Raw genomic sequence first — 17,655 nt, forward strand, 5'->3', positions numbered from 1 at the left:
CTGGGGCACTCGCTTACGGGGTGCCCCAAGGTGCTAGGATGGGCCCAGTCTGTTAACGACGCTTAACGACTCACATGGAACTAAATATGATCATTCCTCTTCTTCTCCTTCTTCTTCTACCTTTTCTTTGCCCAGACTTTAGCCTCAAATATGATAATTCCTCTTCTTCTTCTTCTTCTATGTTTGCTTCGCCCAGACTTCAGCCTCCCTCAAATATGATCATTTCTCTTCTTCTCCTCTTTCTTCCACCTTTGCTTTACCAAGACCTCAGCCTCCCTCAAATATTATCATTCCTCTTCTTCTTCTTTCTTCCACCTTTGCTTTACCAAGACCTCAGCCTCCCTCAAATATTATCATTCCTCTTCTTCTTCTTTCTTCCACCTTTGCTTTACCAAGACCTCAGCCTCCCTCAAATATTATCATTCCTCTTCTTCTTCTTTCTTCCACCTTTGTTTTACCCAGACTTCAGCCTCCCGCAGACATGACAATTCCTCTTCTTCTTCTCTTTCTTCCACCTTTGCTTTACTCAGACTTCAGCCTCCTGTAAATATGATCATTCTTCTTCTTCTCTTTCTTCTTCCTTTGGTTCGCCCAGACGTCAGCCCCGCATGAGGTGAGAAGGTGTTAGCGCTGCAGACCGGCTCACTCACTCACCTGGGGCAGGGCGGGATGGGCAGCCACTCTCTCCCACCCCACCTCCACCACCACCACTACCACCACCACCAGCACCTCCGTTTTTGTCGTGTTGGGCAACCAGCGCCTCGCGGCTCTAATATTTATTCTCGGCGCGAGGCTCCACGCCGTCTGCTGGCCCGGCATTCCCTCCAGGCGGGTTCCAAGACACGGAGGGAGCGGGCAGGGCGGGGGGAGGGGGAGGGAGGGAGGGAGGGGTAAGAGGGAGGGAGGGAGAGGTGAGGTAAGAGGAAAGGTTGAGCTGGCATGAAGCGGACGAGTACTGTCCTGACGTGGGCCCGCGCACACACACACACACACGCACACACACACACACACGCACACACGGAGCTAAAATTAGTAAGATCATTCTTTTCCTCAATTTTTTTCCTTGTATTCATTTTTCTTCTTCTTCTTCTTCTTCTTCTTTATCATCTACTTCTTCTTTTAGCTGTCGGCCTTCCATTTACATAACACACACACACACACACACACACACACACACACACTATCTTTTTTCGGCCAAGGTGACTCTAGTGATCCTGCGCGCCCTTCACCACAAGGATACAGACTAGGGGGTCGCCGCGCCCTGACAGACTGATAATACAGAGATGGAGTTAAAGGGGGAGTGAAGGGGTGAAGGAAGGGGAAGGAAAGGGGTGAGGAGGAAATGAAGAGGGGTGAAGGGAAGGAGTAAAGGGGTGAAGGGGTGAAGTGAAGGGAGAATGAAGGGGAAGGAAAGGGGTGAGGAGGAAATGAAGAGGGGTGAAGGGAAGGAGTAAAGGGGTGAAGGGGGAATGAAGGGGGAAGGAAAGGGGTGAGCAGGAAATGAAGAGGGGTGACGGGAAGGAGTAAAGGGGTGAAGGGGTGAAGTGAAGGGGGATTGAAGGGGGAGGGCGGAGCTGATGGCTAACACTCCTAAATACAGAAAGATGTCAGTGTGTTCTAAGATTTTGTGTTCTTTCATCTATATCTTTTCCCTTCTCTTCTTTTCCTCCTCCTCCTCCTCTTTTTCATCTCCTTTTCCTCCTCCTCTTCCTCCTCCTTGACTTCTTTCTCTCTTTTTCCCTTTTCCTCCTTCTTTTTCCCCCTTCCTCCTCCTCCTCCTCCTCCTCCTCTTTTTCTTCTCCTTTTCCTCCTCCTCCCCTTGACTTCTATCTCTCTTTTTCCCTTTTCCTCCTTCTTTTTCCCACGCTTCCTCCTCCTCCTCCTCCTCCTCCTACTACTACTACTACTACTACTACTACTACTACTACTATTAAATTTATAACGACCTCCATTCCACGTTTTGAAAAATAGCATTCTGTCGTTCCTAATACAGTTTATTGGCCTGAAATCACGCTGCTACCACCACCACCACCACCACCACCACTACGACTGTCACTACCACCACCACCACCACTACTACGACTGCTACCACCACCACCACCCATACTGCTATGACCACCACCGCCTATATCAAGGAGGCCTACCACCCCCACCACCACCACTACTGTGACTCACCACCACCACCACCACCCCTACTTGCTATGACCACCACCACCTACATCAAGGAGGCCTACCACCACCACCATCACCACCACCATCATCACCACTATACCGCTGCTACTACTACGAGAAGGTTAGTCCCCTCATGACGCACAGATCTCGGCCACACACACACACACACACACACACACACACACACACAGAGTTCATCAGGCGGTGGTGGTGGTGGTGGTGGTGAGTGCCTGGCGTGCCTGAGTCAACCACAGGCATGACAACGCCAGCTGGCCCTCTACGCCCCCTTCCGCCCCCCTCTCTGCCTCCCTCCTACGCCCCCCCTCGTACATTCTTTTCCCCTCCCCCCTCAAGCATTCTTTCCCTCCATCTTCTCTTTCCCTTCCCTCTTATTTTTGTTGTTGTTATTGTTGCTGTTCTTGTTCTTTTTTTTCTTCTTGTTCTTCCATCTCTACTCTTTCCCTTCCCCTCTGCTCTCCTTTCTCTCCACGGGGACGCCCACGTAAATCATGACCGGGAAGGACTTGGGATGGGTATAGCAGTTGAGTGGGAGGTGGTTGCTCAGGAGAACCGTCGGGAGTATGGGCGGCGAGTGAATGAAGCGACGCGCCCCAGGGTATATGCTCCCCTTTAGTTAGTTAGTGCCATTTGCCCTAACTATCCTTCTTCACCCTTCTCCTTTCTTGTGACGTCCCTTGTTTCCCTTCCCTCCTTCCTCATCCCCTATCTTCCTCCCTTTACTTTCGACCTCCTACCCTTCTTCAGTCCTCTGCAGCTATCCTTCTTCACTCTTCTCCTTTCTACTGACGTCCTCCCTTACTTCTTGCTTCCCTTCCCTCCTTCCTTATCCACTTATCTTCGTCCCTATACTTTCCGACCCCCTTTGCTATTCTACAACTACCCTTTTTCGCCCTTCCACTAACCTTCCTTCCTTACTAATCTCTTCCCCTCCTTCTTTCTCAACCCTCATCCCCCCCCCCCCCCTCCCTATACTTTCCGTTCCCTTTCCCCCATCCCCGTATAGCCGCTCGTCTCTCTCTCTTTCTCTCTCCCCTAACCACCGGCACTTCGATGGGCCGCGTGTCTTCACCGTGAGTCATACAACGCACCCCTCCCCCTCCCCACCCCCCGACCCTCCACAGCCCCCCAGAAGCACCGCCGCAGGGCCCTTCTTCAGCTTCCGTTAGTTCTTCTGTCAAGGTCGTAACGCCGCCGCCGCCGCCCTGTACAATATCCGTTCGCGAGGAGGATCTGTTTGCCGTTGGTGGTTGTGTTAGAGGTCTTTTAGAAGGTCCTTTTTGTAGCTACCGCCGCCGCTGCCTCCGTCCTCTACCGCCGTTGGGAGTTGGGTTTTATGTATAGATGTAGGTCCTTATTTGTTTTTCTTTTCTTGTAAGGTTTTATTTTATTGTTTTCTTCTATTCTTTTCATTTTCTTCGTTTTTCTTCTTCCGTTCCTTTGTGTTGCTGTTCCCGGGAGTTGAGTTTTATGTATAGATGTAGGTCCTTATTTGTTTTTCTTATCTTATGAGGGTTTGTTTTGTTATGTTTTCTTCTTTTCTTTTATCTTTTCTTCGTTTTTCTTCTCCCGTTCCTTTGTGTTGCTGTCCCCGGGAGTTGAGTTTTATGTATAGATGTAGGTCCTTATATGCTTTTTTTGGGGGTAGTTTTGTTTCATTTCTTAATTTCTTTCTTAACTTTTCTTCTTTTTCTTCTTCCGTTTCTTTGAGGTGGTTGTTTTCTTGGTCTGTTTTCTTTCTGCTTGGTTTTCTTTCTTTCTCTACGTTGTTTTCTCATATTTTCTTCTTTTCGTCTTGTCTTATAAATTAGTCTCCCTTTCCTTTCTCTCTTTCGTAGGTTAACGCAAAGTCTACCAATAAATTTTAGCGGACTTACTTTTTTCTCTCTTATCTTTTCCTTTTACGCCAAACTCTTTCTACACGACGCATCCATCCCCTTGATAAACGGCTCACTCTAGTCTTTCTCTCTTTCGTCCTCCCCGCCCTCAATCCTCGGCATCAAGGTTTGTGCCAAGTGGGTTACTCCTCCATTCACAAACACTCACTCCAGCGCGCTTAAGAAGTGACAGGAAAACAGACAGATAGAGAAGCAGGTAGACACAACAGTTTCAACGCTAATAGATATAGCGGACACGTGTGTACTTCTGTGTACGACAACACCGTAAATCAGTGCTTCCCAAAGGGGGCCGTGGAAAGATCTGGGGGGAAGAGGGGGCAGGGAGGAAAAAGGGGGCGATAGGGGGCGGCAGGGTGGCATTAGGAGTAATTAATAACAGTTTTAAATTTTACAAAACCTGAATGACTAAATGAGTAAAGGAACACGTGTACCTTATAGAAAATAAAGTTGAAATAAGAAATATAAACGAGAGGATGACTTTTAGTGGCAGAGTATGGTATGTTACGGCGAGAAAAAGGCAGGGTCAATGTGTGTGTGTGGGGGGGGGGTAAGGAGAGCTAGGAACCCAGCCTGGAATAGTTTGAGAACCACCGAGTCGCAAATCAAAGACACCCACGCAAGTTAGGTCATAGGTAACTTCCACCCGAAATTGACCTCTCTTTTGGCCACTCCTTACTTTGGTCTATTATGGGAGCGGTGAGTAGCAGGCTTTTCTTTCCTCTGCACTCTTTTTTTTTTCCCTTGAGCCGTCTCTTTTGCTGTAAAAAAAAAAAGTAAACAGATCTCTTCACGAAGCAGGAGGCTCACACATAACACGAGCTAAACGCGGTCTGAGCTACACAAACACACACGAGGCAAGGAAAAACTCATATGCAATTCAAAGGTAAAACAAATCCCCACTCTCTCACTCTCCACGGAAAAGGAGGCGCACAAATAGGTCGAGCTAAACGGGGTCCGAGTTACACAAACACACTCGAGGCAAGGAAAAACTCATATGCAGATCTAAGGTAAAACAAATCCCCACTCTCTCACTCTCCACGGAAAAGGAGGCGCACAAATAGGTCGAGCTAAACGCGGTCCGAGCTATACAAACACACACGAGGCAAGGAAAAACTCATATGCAATTCAAAGGTAAAACAAATCCCCACTCTCTCACTCTCCACGGAAAAGGAGGCTCACAAATAACACGAGCTAAACGCCGTCTGAGCTACACAAACACACACGAGGCAAGGAAAAACTCATATGCAATTCAAAGGTAAAACAAATCCTCACTCTCTCACTCTCCACGGAAAAGGAGGCGCACAAATAGGTCGAGCTAAACGCGGTCCGAGTTACACAAACACACACGAGGCAAGGAAAAACTCATATGCAATTCAAAGGTAAAACAAATCCTCACTCTCACTCTCCACTGAAAAGGAGGCGCACAAATAGGTCGAGCTAAACGCGGTCCGAGTTACACAAACACACACGAGGCAAGGAAAAACTCATATGCAATTCAAAGGTAAAACAAATCCTCACTCTCTCACTCTCCACGGAAAAGGAGGCGCACAAATAGGTCGAGCTAAACGGGGTCCGAGTTACACAAACACACTCGAGGCAAGGAAAAACTCATGTGCAGATCTAAGGTAAAACAAATCCCCACTCTCTCACTCTCCACGGAAAAGGAGGCGCACAAATAGGTCGAGCTAAACGCGGTCCGAGCTATACAAACACACACGAGGCAAGGAAAAACTCATATGCAATTCAAAGGTAAAACTAATCCCCACTCTCTCACTCTCCACGGAAAAGGAGGCGCACAAATAGGTCGAGCTAAACGCGGTCTGAGCTACACAAACACACACGAGGCAAGGAAAAACTCATATGCAATTCAAAGGTAAAACAAATCCCCACTCTCACTCTCCACGGAAAAGGAGGAGCACAAATAGGTCGAGTTAAACGCGGTCCGAGCTACACAAACACACTCGAGGCAAGGAAAAACTCATATGCAGATCAAAGTTAAACCCACTCTCCACCAAGCAGGAGGCGCCCAAACAACCTGAACTAAACGCCGCTTACCTACACTCAGCCACACAAACACCACACGAGCCACACAAACATACGCAATCATGCCCTCAACACCTTCCTGCCCCACTCACGCCAGTCACAAGAGACGCCTTATCAACATCACAAACGGAATAACCTCGCCGCACTACCTCCCTCACTCCCTCCCTTCCTCTCTCTCTCTCTCTTCTCTCCAATCAACAGTAGAGTCGATTGAGAGTTTGGTATTTAATTGTGTTTTCTTCTAAGGAGGAGGAAGAGGAGGAGGAGGAGGAGGAGGAGAGGAGGAGAGGAGGAGAAGTAAGTAGGAAAAGATATATGATGAAAAGAAATTATCAGACGAAGTAGGAAAAGAAGAATACGAGGAAGAGAAGAGAAGAGAAGATAAAGAAGAACAAGAACGAGAAAAACAGGAACAAAAAGAACAAGAACAAGAAGAATATGAAGAAACAGAAAAGGAAGAAGAAGAAGAAGAAAAAGAAGAACAAGAGCAAGAACAAGAAGAAGAAGAAGAAGAAAAAGAAAAAGAAGAAAAAGAAGAAGAAGAAGAAGAAGAAGAAGAAGAAGAAGAAGAAGAAGTGGTACTCAGGACAGTATAAAAAGAACACAGGAAGCGCTTTAATTAAACAAACCAAACCTCGCCCTTCAATATAAGTGATGTGGTGCAATGATGTGATTCACCCCCCCCCCTCTCTCTCTCTCTCTCTCTCTCTCTCTCTCTCTCTCTCTGATCTGCTTGACGTTTCGCTAATTTCTTTTTCCTGGTTGTCGCAAAAAAGGAAACTTGTAGACGATTGGTGGTGGTGGTGTTGCGTCCAGACTCTATAATAGGTGGTGGCGGTGGTGATGGTGGTGATGGTGGTGTTGATGGTGTTGAAAAAATAAATATGTAAACTAGATTATTAGTTTCCGTCACTCAGCCCTCCTCCTCCTCCTTTTTTTCTTCTTCTTCTTCTTCTTCTTCTTCTCCTATTCCTCCTCCTTCTAAATATCATCATTATCTTTTTCCTCATCTCTCTCCTCCTCCTTTTCCTCCTTCTTCTCTTCCTCCTAATCTTGATCATCAATTTTCCATTTCTTGTTAATTCTCGCTTCTAATTAACTTTTTTTTTCTTCTTATCTTCTCCTCCTCTTTTTTTCCTCCTCCTCCTTCTCTTTCTCCTAATATATACATTATCGCTCATTTTCCTGTTAATCCTCGTTCTTCTGTCATGCTTCCTTATTTACTAACTCTCTTCTTTCAGTTTCTTATCTTTTTAACCACTCATTTCTCCTCCTCCTCCTCCTCCTCCTCCTTCTCTTTCTCCTCATATATACATCATCATTCATTTTCCTGTTATCCTCGTTCTTCTATCATGCTTCCTTATTTACTAACTCCGTTCTTTCAGTTTCTTATCTCTTTAACCACTCATTTCTCCTCCTCCTCCTCCTCCTCCTCCTTCTCTTTCTCCTAATATATACATCATCATTCATTTTCCTGTTAATCCTCGTTCTTCTATCATGCTTCCTTATTTACTAACTCTCTTCTTTCAGTTTCTTATCTTTTTAACCACTCATTTCTCCTCCTCCTCCTCCTCTTCCTACTGGACATCTTCCTCACTCTTCCATCACAGTTTTTCTTATTAACTAACTCTTCTACGTCAATATCTTCTCTATTTCCTACTCTTTTTTTCCGTCTCCTTCTTCTCCAACCACTCCAACCCACCCACACAGACATACATATTTAGTTAGTCTATTAAAAAAAAAAAAAATCTAAAATACAATAACATGGAAAGCAAATGCATATCCCTCCCCCAACACACACACACACACACACACACACACACACACACACCCCTTCCCCTTCCTTGGTGTACTAGCGGAGTGTGTTTGGCGTGAGTTCAGATGTTGCCAAATTCACGCGTCTATGGGCTCGTAAAAATCGATGCCAAAAATTAAACCACCGCTAAAAATACCCGCGAGTTCTTCCCCTCCACGTAAGTCCCGTCTGAGGTGGGCGAGGATAGACGTAGTATTATTTCTGGCAAGGCTTTTACTCTTGGTCCTAGGGCTTGGTTGGGTGTCCTTCGTCCTATGTTGATCTCCGGAGTGGCCCTTGAGCAGAAGGTATTCTTAACTTCAATATTTCGCCCCCTAAGCAAGCACACATACTTGACAAGGCTTTCGTATTCCGGAGGGTCGTATTCTTAAGCTTTTCGGTGCCCAAGAACATATATGACAAGGCTTTCGTATAAGAGATCTTGTAGCTCTTCCAGAGAGCCCTTGACCGGTATTTTTAATTTATACATTTCGGCACCTAAGCACACATAGTTGACAAGGCTTTCATATAGGAGTTCTTGTAGCATTTTCAGGGGTAGTTTTATGACCCCTTCTGGTAGTCTGACCCTTCTTCTGTACCGTGAACCTAAGAAATACTCGTTTGAACCCGGTTGTGATCTCGCTTTCGTATAGGAGTTCTTGTAGCATTTTCAGGGGTAGTTTTATGACCCCTTCTGGTAGTCTGACCCTTCTTCTGTACCGTGAACCAAAAGGAATACTAATTGGAACCCGGTTGTGATCTCATTTTCGAGGAAGGAAGTGCTTAATAAGGTCCATTTCGGCTCTCATGTTTATGGTACAGAAGAAGCGTCAAACTACCACCAGGGTCATTCAACTACCCCTGGATATGCCCACAGCTCCTAGGGAAGCCTTGTCAAATAATTATGTGTTTTTGGGCGTCGTTATGTTTAAGAAAACGAGTCTATACGATAAGGAAGCGCCGGACAGTGAACACCCTCAAGACGTTTACATCCGGTACTCGGGAAAACTTTCTTCCTGTGAATTCCTGGCGGTACAAGAACTGTTTCCGGTCAAGAGAGAGAGAGAGAGAGAGAGAGAGAGAGAGAGAGAGAGAGGGAGTGTGTGTGTGTGTGTGTGTGTGTGTGTGACCATCTGACCCGCTTCCACTTACGTCACATGCTTAAAACACGAGCGTTTCTATTCTCTCTCTCTCTCTCTCTCTCAAAATAAATTACGTAGCTAAAAAAAAATTGATGTGAGAGAGAGAGAGAGAGAGAGAGAGAGAGAGAGAGAGAGAGAGAGAGAGAGAGAGAGAGAGAAGGAGGAGAGAGAGAAGGAGAGAGAGAGAGAGAGAGAGAGAGAGAGAGAGAGAGAGAGAGAGAGAGAGAGAGAGAGAGAGAGAGAGAGGGAGAGGAGAGAGAGAGAGAGAGAGAGAGAGAGAGAGAGAGAGAGAGAGAGAGAGAGAGAGAGAGAGAGAGAGAGAGAGAGAGAGAGAGAGAGAGAGAGAGAGAGAGAGAGAGAGAGAGAGAGAGAGAGAAGGTCAAAGGGGCAGCATAGCGAAACAGCGGAAGGAAGGAAGGAAGGAAGGAAATAAGGAAGAGGAAGAAGAGGAAGGAGGAAAAGAAATTAAATACCCAATGAAAAAAAATATGGAGGAGGAAGAACAACAAAAAAAAAAAAGAAGAAAGAGGAAGTAAAGGAGAACAACAACAAAAAAAGAAGACAATTGGAGGAAGCGAAGGAAGACGAAGCAAAAAATAAATATATAAATAAATTAATAAAAACAAGGACTTGGACGTTGTAAAGAGATAATGGAAAGGACGAATGGAAGGAAGAGAGGAGGAGACGCCAACAGAGGAGGAGAGAGATAGAACAAGATAAGAACTAAACGTATGCGGAAGAGAGAGAGAGAGAGAGAGAGAGAGAGAAATATGAAGAAAGGAAGAAAACCCTTAATGGATGATCACTGATACCTCTCTCTCTCTCTCTCCGACCTTTTTCTTTCTTTCTTCATTTTTTACTATCAAGGGACCTCTATCTCTCTATCACTATCTCTCTCTCTCTCTCTCAATCCATGCGTCCCCTCTTCCTCACTCCCTACCACCAGTATACCTCCTTTCTCTTCTTCCTCCTCCTCCTCCTCCTGCTCCTCCTCTCTCTCTCTCCCCTCCTAGAATTATTGAGGACGGATGATTAAAATTCCTCCGCGTACAAGTCTCGCTTTATTACGGTGGTGTTTCCACTCACTCACTTTCACACACTCGCTCGCTCGCTCGCTCCCTCCCTCACTCCCATCTTCACCCACATTCTCTGCCACCACCACCACCACCATCATCACCACCACTCACGTACGCTTCCCTCCTCCTCCTCCTCCTCCTCCCGTATAGCTTCTCACGCTCTGTAGCTTCATTCATCTAAGCTAAATCCATATGGCACTGTATTAACTTGTATAGGAAATGAGAGAATGGAAAAAAAGAATATATTTATAGAGTATCAAGACACCTCCCCACCCGAAATTGACCTCTCTTTTGACCTTTTGTTCTTTTTTGTTTTCTTTTGTTTGGGGCAGCGTCAAGCGGGTTTTTATTCTTGTTTATTGTTTTTGTTTTGTTTTTTGCCCATAAGCTGCCTCCCTTGCTGTTAAATAAAGAGTAAGGCCGGGCTTTCAAGAGGGTATCGTATCGCATGTAAGGCAGTGTGTTATTTGGGGAGGAACATGACGAGAATGGCGAGGTGTCGAAGTGATGTGGGGAGGGGGTGTGGGGAGCGTGGGAGAGGCCCGGCGTGGGGCGGCGAGGGGGGCCAAGAGACATTTCCACGGGCTGTTTCCTCCCCGCGCGCCTCGTTCCAGAGGGCAGCCCCGAGGAATGCGATGGAAAACGGGGAGTGCACGAGGCGACATACCGAACCTGGTGTTGAGCGGAGAGTTTCCCTCCAGCATGTCACTCTGCCGTCCACCTGCCCCCGCCGCCCCCACCCCGCCAAACATCCGGGATTAGCTCTTTTCGGCGTCAAGTCAAAGCTGTTTGGCCACACGCGTGAAGAAAGCTGCCGCGGGGGTGTGAGGGCCGTGCGGGGCGGGCTACGCACGCACGCAGGTGTGCGCGTCGCGGCCGGTGAGTCACGCGGGGAAAGCACCGTCATTGATGTAATGCCTTTGCGTTTCGGTGGTGACTTACTGCGCGAGGCGCCAGGCGGATGTCGCAGCTAACCGGACTGTAATTAATTCTTGCCAGTTTTACCTGTCACTGAGGAATGTGGCTTTCCTCGCCGCGGCCACAGCACGCTGCGCTCCGCGGCGCCGCGTGAACACCCGAGTCACGCCGGAATGTGGCGCCGCCCGGGGCCCAAGCTGTGCGTGGCTCGGTGTCACGCTGACACGGCACGGTGCCGCTGAGTGTGGCGCTGCAGCACACGCCCCTTATAATATGATGCCCCGCCACAAGTTGGTAGGTGGTGGTGGTGTGACTCTGTGCCACATACTGGGGGGCGGGGATAGCGGGCTATCTTTGTGGCACACCCTGGCCAGTGTGGCTGTGGCACTCACTGGGTGGCTCTGTGACACACAGTCAGTGGTGGTCGGAGTATGGCTCTGTGGCACACACTGGGTGGTGGTGTGTCTCTGTGGCACACACTGGGCGGTGTGGCTCTGTGGCACACACGTACAGGTGTGGTGCCAGGGTCGGCAGGTGTCATGGACGCACCGCTCTGTGTGACCCGCGTGTTTTAACGTGCCTGGGTGCCGCTGGGCACAGTGCGGTGCATGTGGGCGCGGCACGGCGTTGCCGAGACCCCGCGCCCGCCGCCTGCAGCAGCACACGTAGGCCAGCAGGGCGCCGCGCCCCGCCCCGCCGCTGCCCGCGCCTGGCACTTCATTCACCAACGCGGCTTTGTCGTCCACTCAAAGTGGACGCGCGGTGCTGGCCTACTTGATGAGCAGGCAGTGTGGCGCAGGGCTCCTCTGTGTGGCGCTGTGGCCCACTTAACCGTGGCCCCGGGGGTGCAGCTGTGTCGCTGTGCCGCTGAGGGCCACATGAGCCGCCGCCTCATGCTGGTGTTTGGCCGGATGCTCGGCGCAAGGTCGTCCACAGCTCGCCTCTGTGCCAAGCATCTTCTTCATAGATGGCTTCTTTGCGAGGGAAGGGGAAGAGATCCTACAGCAACAGGGGCGGCGGTGGTGACACTCCTCGCCCATCCTTGATGTGTCCGGCAACCCCGGTTTGGTGGGTGTTGTGTTGGGCGGCCTTGTCACACGGCTCCTCACCAGCCCCGGGCACGTCCAGCCTTGACACAGGTAGGAAGGAAGGGTCACATGTGGCCCCCTGCCTCGGCTGTCCTCGCCGTGGTGCTCTTCCTCCCCGCCGCGGCACACACTCGCGTCGGGGCCTGGCACTTGAGGCACCTTCAGCGACTGACTTTTAAATTCACACCACGGCGAGTGGTTCCTCCTCTCTTTACCCCCCCACCCCCTCCCACCACACACAGGCCTCCTGCGCGGCTAATAATTGTCACCCTCCACACGCGTGCACCCACTAACTCGCGAGCCCTATAACTCCGATATTGCAAAGCTGATTTTACATGCGGCTGCCAATCCCGCCTGCTTTCTCTCGCTGCCGTGCACTACCCATCACCGCCGCCCCGCCCGGCCCCGCGGACCGGCGCCTGATGGAGATGTTCCGCTCTGCCAGGGGGGAGGAATCTTGACGCAGCGGCTGGCAGGCGGCGCGCTGCTCCGTGTCGCCCCGCTACGCCCACACAGCGGCGAGGTGTTTTCTCTGCCGCTGTTGAATGATTTATGCCTGACATATATTCGTCAAGGACGAAGCTTTAAAGTGTATGTGGATAGTTTGCATTTTGCTGGCGTTAACGGTACATCCTAGCCTCCCTGTGGGTCTGAGTTTGATACAAGTAAACCTTAGTTCTTTCACTTCAAAATTTACAAGTCGAGATTCTCACGCTTAGCTAATCCACTCGTGTTCACGCTTCCGTCACGGTACAAGAAACACGGAGCAAGTGCTGAAATATTTTATGAATGTCTCCCCACACAGAAGCTTCCCGCGCCGCACGCTCCCCACAGCAACCTCCTCCGGGACCATAAACAAGTCATATGTACCCACCATTATGAAAGCCCGACAAGCATACAGAACACGGGAGGACACACACACGCTGCATCCACACCAGCAACAATTCGCAACACACACACACACACACACACGCTTCTGCTGCCTTCCTCCCCATTCATTCTTCTTCATGATGATTTACTCCAATAGATCTTCTTGACACACACACACACACACACACACACAGATCATTTAGTGAAAGTTGTGTTTTAGGCTCTTTCCTTATCCCCCCTCTTCTCTCTCTCTCTCTCTCTCTCTCTCTCTCTCTCTCTCTCTCTCTCTCTCTCTCTCTCTCTTGTGGAGGTCGATATATACCTCCATGGACAATATAGGGGTCGAGCGGTCAGCGTACGGGCGTACTGAGCAGCCCAAGGTTCGAATCCCATTGAGGAGCGCTGACAATTTTCAACCATCGCCGAGTGGTGGAAGATTACCCACATGCTGCCCATATCTTCCATCAACCCTAACTACAACGACTTCTATCTATCAATTAATTTATCTGTCTATCAACTTATCTATTTTTTTTAGCTATTTCTGTCTATCTAAATGTCATCATAACGAGAGGGCTTTTAACTCACCTCTATATCAGGCGTCCTTGGCGGGGGTGCAGTCGATGCCTTGCCTTGGTTCCTGAGAAGTGTGACTCGTGTGTATGACGAGTGCCACAACAAACACCTCAAGACGCCTTCAGTGAGCACGCGGTGGCACTATAAGCGAAACAATGGCACTGGGGGCACTAGATTCCGTCCTGGGTCACACGGCACCACCACCACAACAACCACTATGAGGGAACACTTCACTACATGATCGATACCTGTTAGCGCGTTGCCTTCAGGGGGATGCAAGGTGAGGGAGGGGAAAGGTGTGTGTGTGAAGGCCAGGTGGTGTGTGTGTGTGGGCAGGGCAGGGCAGGGCAGGGCAGGGCAGGGCAGGACGCGGGTATGTGTGGGCACCAGCTTGGCCGCAACACAAGTGAGCTTTGGCTTGGCCTGAGCTGGGCACGAGGCTATGCCCCGCCCCCCCTTCCCTTACCTTCCCCACAGCTGGTAACCCTTCCCCTTCCTCCCCTTCCCCCTTCTTCCCCTCCCTGACCCATTCTCTACATCTCCCCTCCCCTTGTACCTCCCTTCCCCTTCCTCCTTCCTCCCCTTATCCCCTCCCCAACCCATTCTCTACCTCTCCCTTCCCCTTGTAACTCCCTCCCCCTTCCTCCCCTTATCCCCATTCTCTTCCTCTCCCTTCCCTTTGTAATTCCCTTCCCCTTCCCCTTTCCTTCCTTCTTCCCCTCCCTAACTCATTCTCTACATCTCCCCTCCCCTTGTAACTCCCTTCCCCTTCCCCCTTCCTCCCCTCCCTGACCCATTCTCTACATCTCCCCTCCCCTTGTAACTCCCTTCCCCTTACCCCTTCCTCCCCTCCCTGATCCATTCTCTTCCTCTCCCTTCCCTTTGTAATTCCCTTCCCCTTCCTCCCTCCCTGACCCATTCTCTACATCTCCCCTCCCCTTGTAACTCCCTTCCCCTTACCCCTTCCTCCCTCACCCATTCTCTACATCTCCCCTCCCCTTGTAACTCCCTTCCCCTTACCCCTTCCTCCCCTCCCTGATCCATTCTCTTCCTCTCCCTTCCCCTTGTATAACTCTTCCACTCCATGCTTCCACCTCGTCCCGTCCCCTCCCCATTTCCTACCCTCGTCCCTTGCTCCCATCATCTCCTTTCCCCTTCCTTCCCTTCTACCTTCCTCCCCTCATCCATCCTATCCTGACCTAGTCCTATCCTTGTCCCCTTCAGTCCCTTCATCTTAAGCTCCCTTCTCTATCCTTGGTGTCCTCCCCACTTCCCATCTCCATCCTCCCCCTCCTAACGTTCCTACACCCCCCATCCCCTCTTTTCCTCCCTTCCTCTTCTCTCTCTCTCTCTCCCTCGCCTCTCTTAGGTCCAGCTCCTAACTCATTCATCTCCATTCTTATATAAACCGCGTACACACACACACACACACACACACACACACACACACACACACACACACACACACACACACACACACACACACACATTATGGTTAAATACAGGCTGATGAATGTCATGTCTCCCTCCTGTACACCCTCATAAACTCTCCTCCTCCTCCTCCTCCTCCTCTTCCTCCTCCTCCTCTGTAGCTCACACCTGCTCCAGAGGGTAAATGTTCCTGCAGCAGATGTGTTGTGGTGGTGGTGGTGGTAATGGTGGTGGTGGTGGTGATGGTGGTGGTTGTGTTGTTGTTTTCCAGAATCTGTAAAAAAAGGAAAAAATTATCTAAGACTTTTGCAGTTTATAGTACTAAAACAAGATTGTGTATAATTTTCAGTATTTAGAGAGTCATTTACTTTATGATGGCCTAATTGAAGCTTCTAAATGTATTAAGAAGATAGTTATAGAGGGGATGCTGAGAAAAAAAAATATATGATTGGTCCCGCACTTAGATTTATTCACGTTCAAGAAAGACTTAGACAAGAGCTGGCCGAGAAATAGGACTGAATAAACTAAAATGTCAAGCAAATGTCTAAACAGTCCGAATACGATGGAAAGATGAATATAAAAGCTAAATACATACTTTATTGAAGGTGATGGCTAGGTCAAATGTTGTTTTTCTTTAATATATTTTGTTAGGTCCGGATCCAGCAGCATGACTAGCTACGGCGAAGTCACACAACTCATATCGAGAGAGAATGAGACACGATTAAGCCAATAAGGATATACATTAAAGAAAACAATAGCCGGAATAGTCATCACCCTTAACCCGGTAGCTGCGGGGGTCATGTTTCTTAGGTTAGGTTAGGTTATGTTTTAAGCCCCCTCTAAGTAAAATAATGAGAAAGAATCATCACTCACGCAAACCGTTTCATGATACATATCAACGCATGTGTGATCAGTTTATGCATCATCTATTTTGGGAGATGTTTATGTCATGGCAGAAATTTGGCCCATCGCTGGTACACGGTAAAGCCGCAAATTTGGCCCATCGCTGGTACACGGTAAAGCCGCAAATTTGGCCCATCGCTGGTACACGGTAAGGCCGCAAATTTGGCCCATCGCTGGTACACGGTAAAGCCGCAAATTTGGCCCATCGCTGGTACACGGTAAAGCCGCAAATTTGGCCCATCGCTGGTACACGGTAAAGCCGCAAATTTGGCCCATCGCTGGTACACGGTAAAGCCGCAAATTTGGCCCATCGCTGGTACACGGTAAAGCCGCAAATTTGGCCCATCGCTGGTACACGGTTAAGCCGCAAATTTGGCCCATCGCTGGTACACGGTAAAGTCGCAAAATTGGCCCATCGCTGGTACACGGTAAAGCCGCAAATTTGGCCCATCGCTGGTACACGGTAAAGCCGCAAATTTGGCTCATCGCTGGTACACGGTAAAGCCGCAAATTTGGCCTGTCGCTGCTACCGGGTTAATAAAACATACATCAGAGAAAACTCCCGTCCATATCCACTCCTCCCGAAATTGACCTCTCTTTCGGCCACCTCTTTTGATTCTTTTTTAGGAGCAGCTAGTAGCGGGCTTTTTTTTTATTATTATTATTGTTTCTTTTTTTGTGCCCTTGAGCTGTCTCCTTTGTTGTAAAAAAAAAAATTCACTTCCTTCTTATTTACCTATTATCTCCACCCTTCCAGCCCATCCCCTCCCTTCCTTCCTTTCCTTTTTGTCCAGCTCCCTTTTTCCTTCCCTTCTGCTCTTCCTCCTCCTTCATTCTGTCCCTTCCCATCTATCTCATCCTGTCCTAGTCGGCTAGTCCTATCCTTCTCCCCTTCAGTCCCCTCATCCTAAGCTCCCTTCTCTATCCTTTCCTCTCCCTCTCCCTCTTAGCGCTCTCATGGATGTTCTCCCCACTCCCCACTCTCATTCCTCCCCCTCTCATCCCCCTCCTACACCCTCTTCTTATATCGAGAGAGAATAAGACACTATTAAGCCAGAAGGGATATACATTAAAGAAAACAATTCCCGACCTAGCCATCACCTTCACTAAAATATGCATCAGAGGAACCTCCCGCCCATATATACCCTTATAAGATAAACACGTATATGAGCAGGGAAGAAAAAGTGTTGATATCTAGTTTTGAGGAGCTGCCTTGAGGATACCGACTGGCCTGCGTGTCCTTGCGTCCCTGTGTCCTTGAGTCTGGCGGGAAAGAATAGATTTATGGTTGGACACTAGGCGGGCGTGGGCCAGCTTTGTTTACACTTTGAACATGAATCAAGAAAAGCCGATATCAACCTCTCATCTGGCCTATCTTTCTTTTGTCTTACGTCGGAGCAGAGTCTAGAGGGCTTCTTTGTGACATGTATTTGTTTATTGCCCTTGAGCTGCCTCCCTTGCCCTAATAAAAGCTTCCCAAGGATTGTATTCGCGCATGTATACACGTTATGGGACAGACTCTTGGTTGGTACATATATACAGGTGACGGGACCGACTTTTGGTTGGTACATATATACATGTGATGGGACCGACTCTTGGTTGGTACATATATACAAGTTATGGGACCCACTCTTGGTTGGTACATATATACAAGTTATGGGACCGACTCTTGGTTGGTACATATATACACGTGACGGGACCGACTCTTGGTTGGTACATATATACACG

The 17,655-nt window shown here is 48.8% G+C and overlaps 1 protein-coding gene across 1 annotated transcript in view; it reads right to left on the reverse strand.

Moving 5' to 3' along the window:
- The window catches only part of LOC126996241 (adenosine receptor A2b-like), a 35,676-nt gene extending 21,672 nt beyond the window's left edge, over positions 1-14,004 (reverse strand). Inside the window, exon 1 of the mRNA XM_050856608.1 lies at positions 13,606-14,004. The gene's annotated coding sequence lies outside the window, so the exon portion shown is untranslated. The remainder of the gene's footprint in view (positions 1-13,605) is intronic.
- Positions 14,005-17,655: the final 3,651 nt, after the last annotated feature.

This window comes from Eriocheir sinensis, chromosome 9, assembly GCF_024679095.1.
Source record: "Eriocheir sinensis breed Jianghai 21 chromosome 9, ASM2467909v1, whole genome shotgun sequence".
Lineage (NCBI taxonomy): Eukaryota > Metazoa > Arthropoda > Malacostraca > Decapoda > Varunidae > Eriocheir > Eriocheir sinensis.